Genomic DNA, 15,877 nt, shown 5'->3' with positions numbered 1-15,877 from the left:
GTCTATATAGCTAATAATTAATGTACTTGGTTACACATATATTTGTTTGAATTTTACCTCATATTGGCACGGTAATAATTATTGTCAACTTCCAGGCTATACTGGCGGAGGTGGTGGAAAGACTCTGTCTGATGCCTTTCCATACACTGTTTGAGGCTACAGCTGATACCACGTGTAGAACCACCGGCCTTATGTTAGCAAGCTAGATAGCTTCACCACTTGACAACATACCCATAGTGGTGTGGTTGGGTTAGTTTTACATCGAACCAACACTCACAGTAGATCAACAAAATCACTGTACCCTATCCTAGGAGCCTATATAATTCAATGTGTACCCCGTCTTGCAATTACAAGCACATGTTACTTCTGATCACTGTACCCTTTCTAGGGAGCCTATATATTTTTATATATTTTAACCTGTACCTTTCTTTCGATTACAGGAAGTTGATATGTTTATAAAATCTTAAAATGTATAGGTCTGATGGCCACTTTAGCTTTACTGGTGGAGGAAGACCTCAGGCTCCGCTATGTGCATTATTTCAGGTACATACTGGCACCACATTGACAAGGTTCAAGAGATGTTTAGTAAACAACCGTTTCAACTGCCATAGCAACTTGATCGGGGATTCAAACCCACAGGGGTGAAGAGACAGAGATTGATCTGAAGTATGCAAACTTGACTTTTCTGCGGCAAAGCCACATAATAACTGGATATATAATTATCCACAATAAATCCAGGGCCTATATAACAGAAACGAAAATTGTATAACCATGACTGTAATGTACCCTGTCTTTAAAAAACCCACACTTTTATATTTATATTGGTCATAATTGTTTCAGATTTTTTATCATATATATAAATATTATATTATAGACATGCCAAAGTTTGAGTTTAAACCCTTAAATTTTACACAAATTTTTTAGACAATCACAATTTGCATGCCATCGGTTATCATTAATTCTGGTTACCAGGTTATCTTCAACACTGATTACCAGTTTCAAGTGTGTTCAGATTAAAGTTTTGTTTTGTCACTGTTTAGGACCTAATCTTCTATATCTTTTTTTAAGTGGCCCCGAAAAAAAATATATTAAATTTTATCGTGGGCCAGAATTTATAGGATATTTTTTTTCTTCTGATTTTGTGGGCCAACATTTATAGGCTTGTTTTCCTTTCAGATTTGCCTAAATCAAAACTTTTGACTTATCATTTAATGAAGTAATTCTCTTTAGTTTCTTTTTCAATAATTTTATACATTCAAAGGTTAAGCGTATTTCATGCATTTATATCTACATAAGTGCTATTTTTGCAAAAAAATATAATCAAAATCAGTTATTCTGTGTTTCATGATTAGTATAACTATTTCTTATAAAGAAATCATTGCTTGTTTGATGCTTTCAATGCACTTGTGTGATGTCATTTGGATACATTATTTGACTAAATGTTTTGATAATAAAACTACCAGGGCTAGTCATTGTATTCAGCTGTTATGCATGTTTTTAATATGCAGGACTCTGGGCACGATGTAAACATGGTCACGAGAATCTATCCCTTACTGCACATTTTCTTCTCTGTCTATGTATACCAGAGTGCCCAGTTTTTATGCAAGACTATAGCTTGTGCTAGTGAAAAAAGACCAAGTTTTTATGCAAGAGTTTTGGTTAAATAACAGTTCCACAACTTGTTCTAGTGAAAGAAGACAAACCATATCCCTCTGAGAATAATTTCAGAAACAGGTGGGCATGCAATTAGACCTTTCATCCCACTGCAAGCAAGCTGGATAGCTTAATCATATGAAATAGTTAATTACAGCCTAAAATTGGAATCTAGCCTATGTTTTTAAGAGGCTTGTGATTTCGAGTCAGCCACCCTTACCAGTCTCAGTCATATGAACTTCAGTTTTTGATAAAATATTTTCTAAATAATGGCACATGAGTCACTCCTACTTAATATATTGAACTTTTTCAATTCTTCTCTTTACTTTTAACAATGGGATGGCTTGAACACTCATATTAATGAGTATTTTTGTCTTAAAATTAAGTGTTAAATTAAAATAACTGCCATTGAACCATGAATAAAATAATCCAAAGTGAACATCAGAAAAATCTAAATCCAACATCCATCCATTTGAGTGTCCTTTACAATCTTTTAAAACTACTCAATGACTTTCACCCTGACAACATTCACTTAACAACTTTCAACTTACCTTTATGAGTATATTTCGAGCATATTTCAAGTATAATAATCCTTCCACTTTTGCTTTAAACAATTCAAAGTTCAGCAAAAGTTCTATATTTTCACCCTGCGCAATATACTGCATTAAAACCATCAAACCCCACTTTTGTACACTACGCTCGCATACACACCTGCATGTATATGCTAACCATTACGACAAAATTCTTTTGTTTCTATAAAATATGACAGGCATATATTATCCCCCCTCTTATCTGTTCAAACACTCAAACTTGTGACCTAAATTCTGATTTGACCTTTGTTGTAGTAGTGTTTCCGCAAGCTTTTCAACGTTCTTAACAAAAAGAATTCCGTACCTGAGAAAAAGGTGATTGACTCTGCAGTAAGAATGCGTCTTTTTTTTTTCCTTTAAAGGAAAACCTTTTTTTTTGGTTACAAGTTACAACCTTTAAGGTTAAAATAAAACAAATCAAGCAATCTGTGTCTCAAATATGCTTGCTCTATGTGATAAGAGAGTTGATGATATATAAATATATGCCACATGATAACACCTGAGAAAATTCCAAAAGAAACACTGCTATAAAAACACTGAGAAATCTAAGTAGTAACACATCCTTGAAAAGTTATACTCACTTCTTAACAGTAAACTTAAGTTCCTTCAATATTTATCAATAAACAGAAATTATATCACAAATTCAACACACTGTAGTCTTAGCAATAAAACAGACAAATAAAGTTAAAGCAACACCCATAAAACTTTTACAACACTCTATCCAGGTATATATCTGCAATAATAAACCCTAAATCCCAGACTGGTAATTGTTCTCTTTGGACTGGGGCTTAAAAATGGGGGGAATAAAGAGTTAATCATTAAGCTCTGGTTGAAGGTTTTAGATAAAGAAGTTATTCTCACAGAAGCTCCTTATAGGGGTCAAAGCTTTTGATAATAATATATTTACGGATTAACTAAACTAATCTTAATCCAGTGCTGGTGTAGCCAACTTAACTTTCTACACAATAAATCTGTTTCATATAAACTACAGTTAACATAATTACACAAAGAAAGTGCTCTATCATGTAGAGAGAAAAAAACGGACCTAAGAAGTTAAATGACCCTAGGGTTTTAGAGTCAGCAATTTTTTCTTATAATGCAAAAATACAAAATAATTGACAGTGTTTAATACAACACTTCAGTGTCTGTTTTGTTTTTTTTCAAGAAGGAATAAACCTGTCCCTGAAAAAAGTTTTTCAAATTTGTTAATCAATTTTTTATTGACAATAATCCAGAACCAAGACTTTTCAGCATAAAAAAATTGTTCAACAAAAGGAACTTTGATCTAATAATATATAAGATTTATTTATTGATTATTGAGTTTTCACCAAGCCGACTAATCTTGTATAGGTGGACCCGTCATGTTTTACAGAAAAGAAAAAATAGTCAATAGATAACCCTCAATTTTCTGATTAAATTGCCATCTGCAAAATTAGATTTTTAATTTCAGTGTTTGAAGTTAATATTTTGTTTTATACATAATTTATTTAAGTTCAATTGTGTAGGATGCTGTATTTTTGAACCCGTTCCCGGAACCAACCTGTAAATTTAAGTATCGAGTGAAAGGTTTCTCGCTCGAGGCAACAATGATTTGCCCCTCACTGGGTTTAAACTCATGCTGCTAGCAATCATTAGATTTCTAGTCTGATGCATTAACCACTGGACTATGACGCCACTTAAAGTAAATATTTCAGAAATGTTTCTTCATTATTAACTTTAAATTATTGATTTTCAGGACTCCAAAGTGGTGTTGTACTCCAATGTGGTGTTCTCAAGACAAACTCTTATTTCAAAACTGAAAATGCAACGCTTGCATGTGTATGAGCTAAAATTTCTTTCAAGTTTAATAATTGGTTATTTCTTTTCCCTATTTCCACTGAACTGGACAAATCATGATCTGTGTTAAACACCATACATTCCAGCATTTCTTTCATCAAATTTAAGACAATAGGAATCGCCTGCTATTCAATTAAATTTTCACACAATACGAAACTTTACGCCTTTATCCATTATAAATAAGTATTATTATATCAAAATGCCATCTTAAAAAAATCCTCGCTTAACAATTATAAGATGCAACAGCTATCTGATAAATACACTCTTTAACAAAGCCAATAAGCAGAAATATTGGCTTTTTATTGGCCTTTATGATAAAATTGTAACAGTTCATACTATTTATTATGTACCGTAACTGATCTATCAAATGCATTCAAACGGAACTAGCCCGATCACCATAGATAACGTAACCTTTAATGGGATATAATTTCATATTTTGTTAAAAATCCATGTTACATGTATCACAGACACAAAATAATCAGTTCACAGAGGTTGAAAATACTAGAAAATAATACAGGCAGGCGTTGTTTTGCAGGAATGGCCAACATAACAGTTTATTAACCCACACTATTTTTGTAATTTTACTTTCACATTAGCCAATGGGAGTTAAGCCAATGGGAGTTATTCTTGCTGTTCATGTGACCAAAAAAAAACTCTTTTTTTTTTTACAGTAAAATCTGAAAAATAAAAACCTATAGAAACTGTCCCAATGAAGTATTTGAGGTTCTAAAATAAATAACACATAGATTTGTAACAGTAAAAATATCATCCTTAAAAAATCTAATTTTCTCAAGATGATATTTTTACTGTTATTCACAAACCTATGTTGTTATTTACATAATATTGCTAGGCTTTTCTTCATTACACTACATCAAATGCAGTTAAATTAAATGTTGATTTTTTTTTTACACTTAAGAAAATTGAGGATAAAGTATGACTTATCCAAGGTATCATCTTACGCAATATCAGACACGTAATTTAGACTGAAAACCCTAAATAAACCAATTAGCACACCTTGATCTAGACATTATAAATACTGCAAATTATCTCAAAATATTGAACACTAACTTATTCTATTCTAAATTCCATAATCATTTTAAATATGTATCGGTATGTATCTTTTTGAAGTTTCTAGACTCAATGCAAATGCATAAATATCTAAAAACCCAAATTGTACAATACAAAGAATAGACTAGAGCAAATTCATTTCTCATGTTAATTCGCAAAAGCAATCAAAACAATGAAAATCAGTCCAGAATCAAGTTCACCGGTACACTATATCAAACCAAGTGTAAATTCATTTCATTCAAGGTTATTCAAAGATAATTTTCTACACAATAAAAAGTATGTCATTATTTTGGATTCAAGGTAATTCATACATTGTAAGCTCGTGAAAATTGTGCGACCTTTTCTTTTTCTTTTTTTAAAAAAAAGTATTGAAATAAAAGTTGTTAGTTATAAATGGCTTATATAACCACATACAAGAAACAAGAACCCCGGGCCTAATTATTAAGACGTGAAAAATTAAAATTTAAACTTACATCAATACACACTCGGTGAAATACTTTTACTTAATTTTTACCTGTCAGTAGTTTCTTAATGCACTTTCTACATCGCAAACAACCTAACTATTCTGATGGACACGAAGCCTATCCCACCAATGCCCTGCAACATTATTATATAAATATATTTAATGCAAGTAAATACATCTTTAGATAAGAAAATCTAGAAACAAAATATTAATTTGTGGGAAGGTATCAGTGATTTTTCACTTTATACAACAGAGGCCCAATGGAATTTTTAATGTGTTTTTCCCAAAAAATCAAACCTTACAGCTGGTGCTTTTTTACTTCCCAAATAAGAAATTTTAGCGACAATTCTTCCCAAATCAAATCAAGAGGCTAAGGCCTCTTTCCAATCAAGAGGGAAATACCACGGAGTATAGAATTGTTCGCTTAGTGAATTTGTAACACCTTACAATATAGAAACATTGAGGAAAAATTGTGCTGTGCAGTGGTCAGCTGGAAGTGTTGTTGAAAGCGGGTGGAGCTGCAAAAACAGTATTTAGGGGGTCCTGGTTTTAAGATCCCATGATTGCCCATTTTTCTCACCCTGTGACAAGATCAGTTTTGGTTGTATTTTATTCCATAATGTCTTTACATTTAAAATAACACCGAAAAACATCTCTCGTATAAAGTGCAGAAAAACTAAGCCTTTGTTTCTTACGAACTAAAAATATGTGTAAATGGGTTGGCCTAAATTCTATACTTGTATAAGATATATAATTATGTCAACGGATCAAACCGTCTGTTTGTGCAAACTAAAATATTCATTTATTTGTATGCAATAATGATTTACATTCAAGTCACTCTTGGATCACATTTATTTGCAGTAGTTTTCTACACAAGAATTGACTTAAATAATTCAATTGACATCAAATGTTAATGGTACACAATACCTATTAAATATTCAAAATAAATACACAATAAATATACCCATGTGAATTCAATAAATTGAATATAATACACTGTTAAGATCAATAACTTTTAAGTATATAACAGAAAACTGTAGAACTTCCATAGAACAGAAAACTGTAGAACTTCCATAGGTTTATAATTATACTTCATATTTAGATAAACATTACTTCCTTTTGCACTTTTTTCACCAGGACAAGTCTTAACACATGAAATTTTAATAAATTACGTAATTCAAAATTTTTTTAATCCCTTAATGCTGGATTCAAAAGTGATTAGCCTTTGCAACCAGTATTGAGCCAAGCAAGCATGCACACTCATGAATGCAGTCTGACCAGGCTCTATAATAGTGATAACAAAATCCAAAATTATCTATTTTGACACTAAAATCCATTAAATTTAAATCGGACTACTCCAAAGTCAAAACAGGTCAAATCCATTAAACATTACCATGGTAAATAATCCATAGACCCTTACTATGGTATGTAACCCATTGACCCATACCATGGTAAATAATCCACAGACCCTCACCATAGTAAATAATCCATTGATCCTTACCATGGTAAATAATCCATTGACCCTTACTATGGTACATATCTTAATTGGACTTATCCATCTTTCAGTATGGACTAAACCATTCAAAATATCTACCGGATGAAATGTGGACAGTGCAGACAATGACCAGACAGATGATATTCAGCTTGAAATAAAAATTTTGTCTTTTTTTTTTTAAATTATAAAAAACCTGTAACCTTCCTTACACGCCAATTTTGCTAATTCTTATACTAGTTAATAATGTCACTTACTGCAGTAACCAGTTAACTTATTTAACTTATATTTTATTATAAAAGGTGTTAACCCATTACTGCTTTAAGGTGACAAATATATTGCCGATGAAAAAAAAAAGATGACAATTTTTTTCCCTACATTTGCTGTCGCTAAATTAAATTTTAGGTCATATACCTTAATGGGAGTACAAAAATTCCCACGTCAAAGGGGCGAAAATAATTCCTTATTGATTTTTACCTCTACTAAAGACTGCACTTTAACAAAAACATTTTTTCAGAGCTGATACATGGTCTAGTAAACAGATCACAAGACTTGTTCAGCTATTACCGATTAAATTACCCCCACAATGTGACGATTCAATTACACCACAACGTGACAACTGTACCCTAACAGAATATATCATAAATTAATTTGGAATCAAAGGTTTACTCGAATAAAATCTTGCGTAATAATCTGGTCCCAATTTGATTTTGTAACTGTCCATTGGTAAGATGGGTGAAAGTTGAAAATTTTAAAAATCCTGAATTTAGCATTTTTTTTCTTTAGTTTAACATAGGAAACAGAAGGCTTTCAGGAGACTGAAAATCCTAAACTTCAGGAACAATCCTGACAATTTTCACCCATGTATCTTAAGGGATTTCAATACCCCGTTTTTATCTTTTTATACTGCAAGTTTTTTTTTCATTTTAAGGAATTTCAACACCCATTTTTGTTTTGGAACTGTCCAGTTTAGACTTTTACAGATTTCAATATCAAAATCTTTTCTCGGAAAGTAACTGTAACATTAAGTCAGAACTATATTGATGTGCATATTCACCTATATCTTTTTTTTGTTTGCATGTTTGGTTTTACCGCACAATATTATTCAACACAGTTTAGGTCATATGGTGCCAAACTGCCTATATCTATATGAGTGGCAAGTCTCACCATCTTTTTTCAAGCATTCAAAAGGTTAAAAGGTCAATAACTTGATACAAACCTCGGACATGTACTTCATTCTGTTACATAGACCATTTGATTGGACATCCAGTGTGCAGCCACAGCATCCATCATTTACCGCCACACTTTCCCATCTCATACCTGAAGTGAAATGAAATGTATAAGGCTTAGAAAGAACACTTGTTATGTTAAATTGCACTAAAATTAGAACAAAGACATTCTACCCAAGTGAATTACATTCATTCACCAAACTTTTACTATATAACCAGGGTTCGTACTTATGAACGGCACTGTTTACAAATGCTACAAAATTTAAACTCAAGCACAATCTTAATCATTTGGAGCAATCTGATTGGGAGAAAAAAAATTGGCGACAGAGAAAGTGAAAAATTATCACTGCTAAGGTGACAGCAAATATATCAATGGTCATCTTTTTATGTAGATATAGTTAGTCATATACATTGTCATTAAACAGATGAGCTGGTTGGAAGAAATCGTTTCCCATTTTCAAAGTAATTTCCAAGATTTAATTAGAAATTTTCATCAATTTTAAAAAATGCTGTATTTTTAATCGCTTTTTTTTTTTTTTTTAAAGAAATCACTAGTTACCAAAAATAAAATCTTCAAGTGGCTTTCTAGCACAGGTGAACAAGTTTTACATTCAAAAATATATTAATTTCAAAATAAGACCGCAGTTCGTCTACGAACAAAACTCGTGTGTTTTCATGTTACGTAAACTCGCAACATGTCTTGACTTCAACACTTTTATCTCATTTCAACAAATTGCCAAATACAGGATAAAACCTTTCGCCCCTATCGAGCAACACAGCACAAAAGACAGTTGGTTTAAGCGGGTTTTTAAACATCAATTTCACAATGAATAGCATCCAGTGTGTCACATAAAGAAGCTCGGATAGAAAAGTGAATAAGTCAATTGAAATCAAATATTGGATTTCAATGATGAAACTTATACATTTCGCACTCCGGTTAAAATATCCTATCTGTAAAAAGATCTCATAGATACTTGACGCACTCTACCTATTAACTTGGAAAAGTGTGAAAACCGCAAAAACTTTAGCTGAATACTCTATAGGTAATTTAAGGAGATACAGTATTATTTTTTATTTTCAGTGAAGAATTTATATTTGAATGCAAAGACGACAAGATGAGCAGTTCTGTATTTATAAGGGTCATTGACTTAACAATATGCAGGTTACTTTAATAATCTAGCCAACTGGAAAGCCCTTTAGTTTACACTAGCCTAACCAGGTTACCACTTCAAAATCACAAACTTCCTTGTAAGTAGTTACTTATTCATTTGAATCAGAAAACTTTTAGGTTGATGCTTCAAAACAACATGTGGAACAAAGTGCAGTCTCGAAAAGTTGTATTTCAGTAAACTTTCGAACTAGTCAAAATTCATTATTGCCAATTTAATACTTCCCTAAAATTATATATATTTTTCTATAAAACAAAGTAACAATTCACAAATTTGGCTCAATCTGTATCCCAGTCTTTTCCCCTGTATACCAGATTTCCTGTCTAAAACAATTCCATAATAGGTGAACTCTAATAAAGAACACAAGGTCACACAAAATACTTCAAATGTATAAATAACATTCAGATAGCATACATTTCTAGATTTTCTTTTTCCGAAATTGTTCAACATAGATAACTTACATTACTTCAAGAGAGTAATTCCATGTTAAGTTTTTCTTTTCAAAATTTCAATGTATTCCCAATTTAATAGTGTAAAATATGACCTTGTATGGACCAAAAAAGCACACAGCAATAATATAATTTCATAAACAGAACAAATATAATAGCAATATATGAATATATTGTAATTTTAAAAAGAATTCTTACCAATTTGAGCAAAATAGATAACTATATTCCTTTTCATTTCCCCCCTTTTTCACATATTCCCCAAGGCTATTGACCTGTTTCACTCGAACAAATTTTCTTCTCATGTTTGTATATAAATTCATTGTTCATTTCTGTTTGTCACACTTCATTATTCATTCCATTACTTAAAACTTCTTTCAAGAGATCATTTTCAACCAGTGTACACTTCTTATACCTCTACACAGGTACCTCTAGCCTTTATGTCATAAGCAAACATTCACACTTCCACACAACACATTGGTCCATTTCGTTTAAATAAAGTATTAAAATCCATTTCCTATACATCTGATTCACACATAGTACTAGATTGTATAAATTTTTCCAACTTTTTCGATCAAATTTTAAAGCAAAATTCAAGTATTCCTCAATCTGAACATGTTAAACTTTACATATTTTTCTCTCGCAATTATTTCAGACAATAACGGAAGCCACTTATCGGAGGAGTAAACAAGAACAAAGATTTTAACGTTACGATATTCTTTTTTTGGCGGTCGTAAGCTATCGTGGCTAACCATGTGGGCTTAATAGGGCCTTCAATGTAAAATGGTTAACTGTGAACGGAGTCGTTCAATACGAGGGTTTTTATGTCCTATCATTGCGGGGATTATCTCTACCAAACAAATAACGGGCAATGTTATAATAGAGCCCATGTATTTATTACAGGTCGCCGTGTATATACCTGTACAAAAGGTAGTTCTCCCATTATAAACTTTAATTATAATACATTTATATTCTTCCCATTGCACAAGTATGAAGTTTTTTTTCCAAAATTCATTTTTTCTTTTTTGGTTCAATGCACGTAATTTTCCTATCCAACTTTAACACTTGAATTAAAGTTATTTAATACTTTTAAGATCCTATTTCTTATCAGGTACAATTTTTTTTTCCTTACTCAGGGCACTCGTTTGGCCATTTTTGGGGCCGAATATCGGCCCCATTCCCCTCTCAAAATCATATGCTTTTTTCCCCTATTTCAGCAGAAAATTCCCCTAAAAAAAATTATAGTATAAATGTTTGATATTTAACAAAAAAAGTGGTTTTGATTTCATAAAAATAAAATATATTTCTGTTTAACTTTCAATGGATTGAAAACTAAATTACAGTTGTCAACAACGCTGTATGTTAAAACCGAAAGTAGCAGGAAGTGAGAAATGTACAAGGGAGGTAACTCTCGTAAAATTATTGACAAAATTAATGTGGCAGATAATCATCGTAGGAGTTTACCTTATATTCAATTTGTTTAGAGAATAGACATACATTGTCATATTCTGCTAGTAAATAAACAAAACTATTTTAATTTCTGTCAGTTGTTGTTGGAAAACACGTATTTCTCTTGCAGTTTTGTACTCAAATATTTTCGTACCAAATATTTTCATACCCAGTTTTACAGTTACAGAATATTTTCTCTGAAACCAAAACCTTTTTTAGAAAAGGCATAAAACTTTCTTGTTATTTTTATTTAATTCTTATTTCAGTTCTCATTGTTATAATTGTTTCAATCTAAAGAACAGGCAGAAATATGTAGAAAATAGATTAAGAACTGACCAGTGCAGATTGCAAAATAGTGTGATACATTTTTAACTTTAAAAATAAAGAAACAATTAATGACTATAATAGGAAATAATTTTCCTGTGTTTCCATAACTTGGGTACAACATACCCTTGCCTAGGAAAGTCTCCCTTTCCAGAGCTTGTTGCACTGATTCAATTTTTGTTGTACAAGTTTTTTAAAAAAAAACAACAACAACAAAAACAACTGTCAGTTTTATTTTTTTATCATATATAAAATAAAAATGCATTATGCTTGTTTTAGATTTTAATATAACCCTAACGTTTTTCAGAATTTGCATTTTACCCCTCACTTTAGAATTTGAGGGGTATAAAACCCTTGGCCAAAAACATATATCTGGAGCTCTGATTGATGTCTGAGTCAGTCAAGTGCAATAAGAAAGCAATAAAAAAAACAATGAGATAGCCTATCTCAAGAAAAACTTCATGTTATATGTTTTATTTGTTAAGTCTATAGTAATAAATATACTAGCTATTGTAAGTAATGGTAGCAAATTGTGCCAAGAGTTAGTGTAAAACCTAAATTTAAAGAACTCATATATGGCTTAAAATTCCCCTTTTTGTCTTAAAATGACGCAAAATCCCCTTCCTGAGGGTATGGGTACCTGTCCCCAAAAGTTGTCTAGTGCCCTGTTACTGAAATTCACTTTGTTTCCATAAAAAAAATTTATTCAATATTTAGAAAGTTATATTTACAAATATTTACTGACAGCCAGTATTTGGTATATATATATGGTTAGCAATAATATTTACAAATACCATATATTTACTGGTGAAGGAACAACTAGATGCTTCACTGCACATTATTTCAACCAGCAACTTTCTTGTAGACTGGTTGGTTGGCTTTCTTGCATAAAAGAACTTGAAGTCCTTGGTGGGATTCAAACCCACAGAGATGAGGTGCAAGTGGTTCAAAGTATGCCACAGAGGCTCGTCTTGCAAAAAATATACAAAAGTTCCAATTCAAAGCAGGATATAAACATAACCACCAATTTTCAATTCAGAACGGTAAACCTTCATAAAAAGTGTTCACAGGTAGGCCGAATTAAATCATTTTCTCATCATAAAATGGCAACTTTAACCCCCGAATATTTGGCTACAGGAAGACCTGTCGTGACACGAGAAACAAAACGTACATGTCATTTAGATTTCCGATACTGGGCACAAGTGATATCTCCAAATCTCCAATATATAATACGCTGTAATTTGTTTTAGGATAATGGGAGATATTCGACAAAATCAATGATTGAACATCAATAAGATAAGAGGTAAATTTGAGAACCGAAGACATGTAATATGAGCCTTATCTCCTTATGTGTAGCAAATATTAAAATTAAACCCATTTTTGCTACCGAAAAATTAAACCCAATTTTGCTACCAAAATTCTGTCAATTTTAGAACAATAACAGCTTTTACATTTATGGCTGCATTTAATAATTAATTATTCACATAAAGTAATATTTTTTTATATTAACCATCAACCTACTCCAGGAACCAGAAGTGATTAGCCTTTGCCACCAGTATCACTGTATGGAGCCAGGCCAGCCTGCACATCCATGCAGTCTGACCAGACTTGATACTGTTAACTGAGTAATTTAAAAAATTTTGTTTTCATATCCCCAAAATCGATAATGGGACAGTTCCAAATATTAACACAGGGCAAGTCAATTTAAGAAATTCTGCAGGTTTCAGGTTAATTTCGCGTTAATTAATGTCAATTGACCTAATTCACCACAATGGAAAAGAAAATTTGCACAATCATGTACATCTTATTAAAACCAATGAAGTAACCATGTATAATAAGTACAAAAATTTAAGAGCCCTCTTGTTCAAAATTAATGAAATGAATACAAAAACTTAATTTTATGTCTCACTTAAATATTGGACATCCTACTGAAATTTTACACGCTATTCAGAACTTCTTAGAGGACTGAAGAATTTCAACATAATTTCTCAGTCAAAAGGTTTTCATCCCAATAGCTTTCTCTTTTTCCTTCTTTTTATTATTCAACATAGCTAAATCAAATAGTATAATGTACTTCCCCTTCCCATTACGTTTCTACTAAATTTATATTTTCATGAGGTGTTACACAACTCTGAACTGTTCAAAAGGAATTATGTTATGAAATAGGACAGACTTTCTCAAAATTAAATTCAACCTTTTCCAAATTCGAACCAGGAAAAAAGCCATGCCAAAATTTCAGCTCGTAACCCTCAAACTTAAGTATTTAAAATGCTGCTATTCAGAACTTCTTAGAGGACTGAAGAATTTCAACACATACACTTTTCAGTCTTAAAAGTTTCATCCCTATAGCTTTCACATTATTTTAGCAGTGAATTTATGAACTTTTTACCATTACACTTCCTTTTTACAGTTTTAGGTATCTATATACAAATTGAATGTTAATAAAGTAAATTATGGCATCATGATTATTTGCTTAACCATTATATTTAATTACTCTTAAGTAGGATAAAAGTGCTATTCAGAACTTCTTAGAGGACTGAAGAATTTCAACATTAATATCTCAGTCAAAAAGTTTTCATCCTAACCCTAACAGCCAATTGATTCTTTCTTTTATTAATGTATTAAAAGCTACAGTGACAAATTGTTGTCCCACAGAACAACCCTTAAGTAACCCTGGAATATGCTAATGCATGCATAAGTAACAGAACTGGTGAGGGTTTCACTAACATTCTGTATGTTTTACGTAAATTTGGACTTGCGCAAAACGAAAATTTACGTTAGTTGCATTTCACTAAACAGAACATACAACTTACGCCAGTAATAAGTGAGCGTACTTTTACGTTTAAACCTATGCAAATGCGTAGCTTAGAAAGTTTAGTCAAACACAAATAAATATGTATGTTCTACTTATACAAAAAGTTACGTTCAAACTCGAGTTACGATAACTTAAGTATGTAAGTGAAACATACCCCTGATGTTTATTTTCCATCGAAATGCATGGCACAAATTTACTTCAATTATAAAATGCTGCTATTCAGAACTTCTTAGAGGACTGAAGAATTTCAACATACACTTTTTCAGTCTTTTAAGTTTCATCCTTATAGCTTAAATAACTGGTGTAAAGAAAGCAGAAAAGAGATTTTACCATATTAAGCAGAATCTGATATATTCTTCAGCTTTTTTCTTTCAATTGTAAAATACAAACATTAATTAGTTTATAGCTTAATTTCATGCATTTAATATCTTAACATAGAACCTTTATGCTTCCTAGTTTGTTTTTTCTGGTTTTTAAACACAAATTTTAATTAACACATGTTTTTGGTCATATCTCAGCGGTTCACCCACCTAACAAGCCTTCCTGGATAACTAACCAGTCATCAACCAACTTCTCTACATTTGACCAACTACTAATCACACCCGATTTGTGAAATCAACAGTGAGAGACAAATGAACATAAGCATGTTCTAGACCAATTATCACAGAAATTACCCCAGACCTGAAGATTGAATCAGCAACCTCTTCATTGCTAATCCTATGCTCTCCCTATTGAGCTGAGACATGGTATGGAAGATGGCCCTTGTGCTGTTATAGAAATTCTTAGTAATAATACTGCCAACAATTTTTATGAGGTTGACAAGCCATTAAACATGCAGCTTTCTATATATGGATTAAAATAAGGCTTTTCAGAACTTCTTAGAGGACTGAAGAATTTCAACATTAATATCTCAGTCAAAAAGTTTTCATCCTAACAGCCAAATAGTCTAGAATTGTGAAAGAACAATTTATAATGGTTCTTAATACAACTATTATTCTGCATAACTTATCTCAGTTTTTCTATCAAACATCTTTTAACATACTTTATAACAAATGAAGTTCAAATACTTTATTCAGGTCAGATAGTCAAAACTTAAAAAAAAGTTAACTTTCACTCCATATCCTCGATCAATTACCACAGAGAAAGTGAACCAATTGCCTGAAGATTGAACCCCTAGCAACCCCTACATTACTTATCCTATGCTCTCCCTATTGATTTAAGAAGGTGGAACTGAGTTTCCTAGGACCAGTGCAGTGAACCATTGTACAGATCATGGTATGGAAGATGGCACCTTATGCTATTATAAAAATTCTTAGTAATAACTGCCCAATATTCTTATGAGG

At 31.7% G+C, this 15,877-nt stretch overlaps 4 non-coding genes across 4 annotated transcripts; all 4 read right to left on the bottom strand.

Moving 5' to 3' along the window:
- Positions 1 to 13,662: 13,662 nt before the first annotated feature.
- On the bottom strand, positions 13,663 to 13,732 carry LOC132725322 (small nucleolar RNA SNORD61). Its single transcript, XR_009625032.1, has one exon. It is a non-coding gene; the product is annotated as a small nucleolar RNA SNORD61 (small nucleolar RNA).
- A 261-nt stretch (positions 13,733 to 13,993) lies between these two features.
- LOC132725310 (small nucleolar RNA SNORD61) lies at positions 13,994 to 14,066 on the bottom strand. Its single transcript, XR_009625030.1, has one exon. It is a non-coding gene; the product is annotated as a small nucleolar RNA SNORD61 (small nucleolar RNA).
- Positions 14,067 to 14,233: 167 nt separating this feature from the next.
- LOC132725329 (small nucleolar RNA SNORD61) lies at positions 14,234 to 14,304 on the bottom strand. Its single transcript, XR_009625033.1, has one exon. It is a non-coding gene; the product is annotated as a small nucleolar RNA SNORD61 (small nucleolar RNA).
- Positions 14,305 to 14,749: 445 nt separating this feature from the next.
- On the bottom strand, positions 14,750 to 14,821 carry LOC132725316 (small nucleolar RNA SNORD61). The gene has a single exon (XR_009625031.1). It is a non-coding gene; the product is annotated as a small nucleolar RNA SNORD61 (small nucleolar RNA).
- Positions 14,822 to 15,877: the final 1,056 nt, after the last annotated feature.

The sequence above is a fragment of the Ruditapes philippinarum genome, unplaced genomic scaffold (genome assembly GCF_026571515.1).
Source record: "Ruditapes philippinarum isolate M1 unplaced genomic scaffold, ASM2657151v2 ctg2739_1_1_1_1, whole genome shotgun sequence".
Lineage (NCBI taxonomy): Eukaryota > Metazoa > Mollusca > Bivalvia > Venerida > Veneridae > Ruditapes > Ruditapes philippinarum.
The sequence above is the reverse complement of the archived record's forward strand: the minus strand, read 5'-3'. Positions and strand labels throughout refer to the sequence as shown.